Source organism: Tamandua tetradactyla, chromosome 23, assembly GCF_023851605.1.
Source record: "Tamandua tetradactyla isolate mTamTet1 chromosome 23, mTamTet1.pri, whole genome shotgun sequence".
Taxonomy (NCBI): domain Eukaryota; kingdom Metazoa; phylum Chordata; class Mammalia; order Pilosa; family Myrmecophagidae; genus Tamandua; species Tamandua tetradactyla.
Window position 1 is genome coordinate 15,792,269 of NC_135349.1, and position 6,810 is coordinate 15,799,078.

General features: G+C 39.2%; 1 long non-coding RNA gene across 1 annotated transcript; it reads left to right on the forward strand.

Moving 5' to 3' along the window:
* Positions 1-764: 764 nt before the first annotated feature.
* Positions 765-6,569, forward strand: LOC143666643 (uncharacterized). The gene is made up of 3 exons (XR_013167717.1): positions 765-883; positions 5,109-5,201; positions 6,397-6,569. It is a non-coding gene; the product is annotated as an uncharacterized LOC143666643 (long non-coding RNA).
* The last annotated feature ends 241 nt before the right edge of the window (positions 6,570-6,810 follow it).

A 6,810-nucleotide genomic window follows, 5' to 3' on the forward strand; every position in this document is an offset into this window, starting at 1 on the left:
AAAATTTTAAAATGTTAATTACCATCTATTTTCAACACCCTGCAGTAATGACATTCCTTTTTTCTTCCTCATGCAAAAACATTTTTTAAACTTGTACGTTTAGTCACTATCATTCTACACTCTAGGCATTCCTAGATTATACCATCTCAGTCTTTATTGTCTATCTTTCTTTCTGATTTTATTTATGCCCCCAGGCCTCCTCCCTTTATCATTCTCACATTCAGCTTCATTCAGTGATTTAACATAATAGTATTACAGTTGGGTAGTATTGTGTTATCCATTTCTGAGTTTTTACAATCATCCTGTTGCACAGTCTGTATCCCTTCAGCTCCAATTACCCAATATCTTACCCTATTTCTATCTCCTGATGGTCTCTGTTACCAATGACATTCTCCAAGCTTATTCATTAAATGTCAGTTCATATCAGTGAGAACATACAGTATTTGTCCTTTTGTTTCTGCCTAATCTCACTCAGCATGATGTCCTTAAGGTCCATCCATGTTGTTATGTACTTTATAACTTTATTCTGTCTTACAGCTGCATAATATTCCATTGTATGTATATACTACAGTTTGTTTAGCCACTCTTCTGTTGATGGACATTTTGGCTGTTTCCATCTCTTTGCAATTGTAAATAATGCTGCTATAAACATTGGTGTGCAAATGTCCATTTGTGTCCTTGCCCTCATGTCCTCTGAGTACCTAACAATGGTATTGTTGGGTCATATGGCAATTCCATATTTAGCTTCCTGAGGAACCGCCAAACTGCCTTCCACATGGTTGTGTCATTTGATGTTCCCACCGACAGTGGATAAGTGTGCCTTTTTCTCCACATCCTCTCCCAGCACTTGTTGTTTTGTGTTTTATTGATAATGGCCATTCTGGTGGGTGTGAGATGATACCTCATTGTGGTTTTGATTTGTATTTCCCTAATAGCCAGAGAAGCTGAGCATCTTTTCATGTGCCTTTTGGCCATTTGTATTTCCTCTTTGAGAAGTGTCTGGTCAAGTCTTTTGCCCATTTTGTAACTGGGTTGTCTGTCTTTTTGTTGTTGAGTTGAACAATCTCTTTATATATTCTGGATACTAGACCTTTATCTGATATATTGTTTCCAAATATTATCTGGCTTTGGTATAGGGTGATGTTGGCTTTGTAGAATGAGTTAGGTAGCTTTCCCTCCCCTTCAATTTTTTTGAAGAGTTTGAGTAGGATTGGTACTAATTCTTTCTTGGATGTTTGGTAGAATTCACATGTGAAACCATCTGGTCCTGTACTTTTCTTTTTGGGGAGCTTCTTAATGACTGATTCAATTTCTTTACTTGTGATTGGTTTGTTGAGATCTTCTATTTCTTCTCAAGTCACTGTTGGTTGTTTATGCCTTTCTAGAAAGTTGTCCATTTCATCTACATTGTTGAATTTATTAGCATAAAGTTTTTCATAGTATCCTCTCATGACTTCCTTTATTTCTGTGGAGTTAGTGGTTATATCTCCTCTTCCATTTCTGATTGCATTTATTTGCATCCTCTCTCTTCTTCTTTTTGTCAACCTTGCAAAGAGTCCATCAATCTTATTGATATTCTCATAGAACCAACTTCTGGTTTTGTTGATTTTCTCAATTGTTTTCATGTTCTCAATTTCATTTATTTCTACTCTAATCTTCATTATGTCTTTCTTTTTACTTGCTTTGGGGTTAGTTTGCTGTCCTTTCTCTAGTTCTTCCAAGTGGACAGTTAATTCCTCAATTTTTGCCCTTTCTTCTTTTTTGATATAGGCATTTAGGGCAATAAATTTCCCTCTTAGCACTGCCTTTGCTGCATCCCATAAATTTTGATAAGTTGTGTTTTCATTTTCATTTTTCTCGAGATATTTACTGATGTCTCTTGTAATTTCTTCCTTGACCCACTTGTTGTTTAAGAATGTGTTGTTGAGCCTGCACATATTTGTGAATTTTCTGGCACTCTGTCTATTACTGATTTCTAACTTCATTCCTTTATGATCTGAGAAAGTGTTTTGTATGATTTCAATCTTTTTAAATTTATTGAGATTTCCTTTGTGTCCCAGCATATGGTCTATCCTTGAGAATGATCTATGAGCACTTGAGAAAAAGGTGTATCCTGTTGTTGCGGAGTGTAATGTTCTATCAATGTCTGTTAAGTCTAGCTCATTTACTGTATTATTCAAATTCTTTGTTTCTTTATTGATCCTCTGTCTAGATGTTCTGTCCATTGTTGAGAGTGGGGAATTGAAGTCTCCAACTATTATGGCAGATGTGTCTATTTATCTTTTCAGTGTTTGCCTCATGTATTTTGGAGCATTCTGGCTCAGTGCATAAATATTTATGATTGTTATGTCTTCTTGTTGAATTGTTCCTTTTATTAATCCATATTGTCCTTCTTTGCCTTTTTTGAACTGTTCTACATTTGAAGTCTAATTTGTTGGATATTAGTATAGCTACTGCTGCTCTTTTCTGATTGTTATTTGCCTGAAATATCTTTTCCCAACCTTTCACTTTCAACCTATGTTTATCCTTGGGTCTAAGATGTGTTTCCTGTAGACAGCATACAGATGGGTCCTGTTTTTTTAATCCATTCTGCCAGTCTTTGATTGTCTTTTGATTGGGGAGGTTAACCATTAACATTTAGTGTTATTACTGTATGGGTAGTACTTTCTTCTACCATTTTGCCTTTTGGATTTTATATGTGATATCTTGTTTTTCTCCTTTTTACTTTTATTGATAGTCTTCATTTCTACACTCTTCTCCATACCTCTCTCTCCTGTCTTTTTGTATCTGCCTCTAATGCTCCCTTTAGTATTTCTTGCAGAGCCGGTCTCTTGGTCACAAAGTCTCTTAGTGATTTTTTGTCTGAAAATGCTTCAATTTTGCCCTCATTTTTGAAGGACAATTTTGCTGGATATAGAATTCTTGGTTGGGAGTTTTTCTCTTTTAATAATTTAAATATATCATCCCACTGTCTTCTTGCCTCCATGGTTTCTGCTGAGAAATCTACACATAGTCTTATTGGGTTTCCCTTGTATGTGATGGATTGCTTTTCTCTTGCTGCTTTCAAGATTCTCTCTTTCTCTTTGACATTTGACATTTTGATTAGTAAGTGTCTTGGAGTACATCTATTTGGATCTATTCTGTTTGGGGTACTCTGTACTTCTTGGATCTGTAATTTTAAGTCTTTCATAAGAGTTAGGAAATTGTCAGTGATAATTTTCTCTATTAGTTTTTTTGTTCCTTTTCTCTTCTCTTCTCCTTCTGGGACATCCACAATACATATATTCATCTGCATCATGTTGTCATTCAATTCCCCGAGTCCCTGCTCATATTTTTCCATATATATGTTTTTTGCTTGTTGGATTTTAGATGTTCTGTCTTGCAGTTCACTAATCCTATGCTCGGCCTCTTGAAATCTGACATTGTAGGTTTCCATTATTATTACTATTTTTTAATCTCTTCTACTGTGCCTTTCGTTCCCATAAGTTCTGTGATTTGCTTTTTCAGACTTTCAATTTCTTCTTTTTGTTCATTCCTTGCCTTCTTTATATCCTCCCTCAATTCATTGATTTGATTTTTGATTAGGTTTTCCATGTTCGAACATTCTGAATTAATTGTTTCAACTCCTGTATCTCATTTGAATTGTTGGTTTGTTCCTTTGACTAGGCCATATCTTCAATTTTCCTAGAGTGATTCATTATTTTTTGCTGGCTTCTAGGCATTTAATTACCTTAATTAGTTTATTCTCGAGATTGTTTTCACTTCTTTTACCTAGGATTTTCTTGCTGGATGACTTTGTTGTCTATCTGTTCTTTGACATGCAGTTCAGCTTATTCTGGACCACTAGCTTAGGTTTCGTTTAACAGAACAGAATTTTTCAGTTCTTGTTTTCTTGTTTCTTGTCCTGCCTGTATGGTACCTTCCACCACCACCACCGCACCCTTAGGAGGGTCTACTTAGGTATTATAGACCCCAGCCAGATTTTCCCGGACCAGACTGGCCTCCTGTCAGGAGGAAAGTGTCACCTGCATCAGTTTTCCCTGAGGGTGAGAGACTTTCCCTCTCAGCAGGTTGAAAGACTTTCCTGTGAAGTCTCTGGGCTCTGTTTTTCTTATCCTGCCCAGTATGTGGCGCTTGTCTGACTGCAGGTCCCATCAGCATAAGATGATGCGGTACCTCTAACTTTGGCAGACTCTCCCTGCTGGGGGCGTGGTGGAGACAGAGGAGAGGCTGGCTTTAATTGCTTCAAATTTCCAAACCCTGGGGTCTGAATCCCTTTAGGGAGGGATTCCACCTGAGCTGGGCCCAACCCCTCCCCTGGGGAAGGCACAGGCTCCAGACAAGCTCTCAAACAAGCTTGTTTCTGCCTATGCCTGGGGCAGTTGCAGCCTGAGAAACCTTGCAGCTGTATCCAAAGGCAGTCAAGCCTTTGTAGAAACACAGCCCCAAAAAAGAAAAAGAAAAATCCTTCTCAGAGCAGGACCCTCATTCCTCAGGTTTGCCAATCAAGAGCATAAGTTGGTATGTTTCTTTGTGTACCTTCAGATCCTATGTGCCCCTTCCTTTCCTTCAAGGCTCAAACCCCTTCAAGTATTATGTGCTATCCGATCCAAAAAATCTCTGTTTCTTTTTTTCCTTTTCTGTCAGCCCTGCCCCCTTGGCGCCCGGGCAAAAATCAGCAACCTCCACTTTGACAAGGTTCAGCTGAGCTGGGGGCCTATTTTTAGTAGTCAGAATTTGTGAGTTAATTCCACAATTGAAGCTTATTTGTGCTCAGCTCCTGCTGCTGGTAAACTCTCTTTCCTTTCTCTCTGGGAAGCAGCCTGTGTGTGTGTGTGTGGGGGGGGGGGAGTGTGTGTGTGTGCTGGCTGTCGTGGCTTGGGAAACTCATGGTTCTGGGGGGGCTTGCAGCTGGTCCACCTGGTCCAGACTGGGGTACGCTGTGTCCGGTCCCTGATGTGGCCCCAGCAGTTGTTCTGTGCTGTTCCTGCCTATTTAGTAGCTGTTCTGGAGGATGACCTAAATCCCACACCTCGCTAAGCCGCCATCTTGGCACTTTCTCCCCACATGGCCTTTTGAAGGCATACCCTGTAATTCATATCTTACAGGTGAAGAAACTGAGTCACCGGGCAGTTGAGCAATTCATCCATTTTTTTTTTTTGTATGCTGCATGGCAGGGTCACAGTTCATTATTTTTCCATGTGAGTATCCCACTATTACAGCCCCATTTGCTGAACTTTTTGTTTGTTTGGGTTTTTTTTGCTTGTTTTGCTTGTTTGTTTTTTGGGAAGTACATGGACTGGGAATCAAATCTGGGTCTCTTGCAATGCAGGCGAGAATTCTACCACTCACCTACACTTGCACCCCCAATTCATCCATTTTTAAGTAGTAAAGGAGCTAGAATTTGAACCAGCCAGAGTGCGTTCCTGTCTCTTGAGAGATGAATCTCATATTTAACCTTAGCTTTGGTCACTCACACGAGAGGTGCAGGGGCTCCACAGTGACCTAAAGAAAAGCTGTAGGAAGTGGTGAAGAAATGCAAGGATTTGCAGCAATGGAAGATTTCGGTTTGGCCCTGAGCCACATTCACTGAGAAATAAGAGCATCAACTGTGTGTGGAAAATCAAGCAAAGGCCTATTCCATGCTTAAGACTTCCAACAACTGATTGTAAAAATTCAGAAACGGATAGCACAATACTACCTAATTATAGTACAATAATTGTTAGAACACTGAATGAAGCTGAATGTGAGAATGATAGAGGGAGGAGGGTTGGGGGCACAAATGAAATCAGAAGGAAAGATAGATGATAAAGACTAAGATGGTATAACCTAAGAATGCCTAGAGTATACAATGATAATGACTAAATGTACAAATTAAAAAATGTTTTTGCTTGAGGAAGAACAAAGGAATGTCAATATTGCAGGGTGTTGAAAATAGATGGTAATTCATATTTTAAAATTTTAACTGATGTTTGAGACTAAAGCAAAAAAGAATGTTTATTTGGTACAAAAGTTATATTTTGACGAGTGCATTTCCTAATATAACTTATGTGGACAGTTTAATTGAACACCAAAAGTACATGGAACCTTGAGTAGGGCATGAGATTTTGTAGGTCTGTCCAGAGTGATGCCCTGAGAAATCCCAGAGTGATTTGAACAGTGAATAAAAAAAGTATTTGCAGAGTCCCCTTGCGGGAATGGTGAGAAAGGGGGAAAATTCAACCTCCCCATGTGGAGAATTCCTGATATTCTCACAAGCAGTGGGGACAACCAAAGCCATAGGCTGAGCCCTCAATCTTAGGGTTTGTTCATATGAAACATCCCCACAAAGGATAGGCTAAGAGTCACCCCCAAGAGAACCTCTTTCGTTGCTCAAATGTGGCCTCTCTCTCTCAGCCAACACAACAAGCAAACTCACTGCCCTCCCCCTCTCTACGTGGGACATGGTTCTTGGGTGTAAACCTTCCTGGCAACGTGGGACAGAAATCCTAGAAAGAGCTGGGACTCAGCATCAAGTGATTGAGAAAACCTTCTCGACTGAAAGGGAGAAGAGAGAAATGAGAGAAAATAAAGTGTCAATGGCTGAGAGATTTCAAACAGAGTCGTGAGGTTAGCTTGGAGTTATTTTTGCACATTATATAGATATCACCTTTTTAGTTAAAGCATAACAGAGAGGCTAGAGGGAACTGCCTTAAAGTGTAGAGCTGTGTTCCAGTAGCCATGTTTCTTGAAGATGATTATATAGTGATAGAGCTTTCGCAATGTGACTGTGTGATTTGAAAACTTTGTGTCTGATTCTCCTTTGATCTA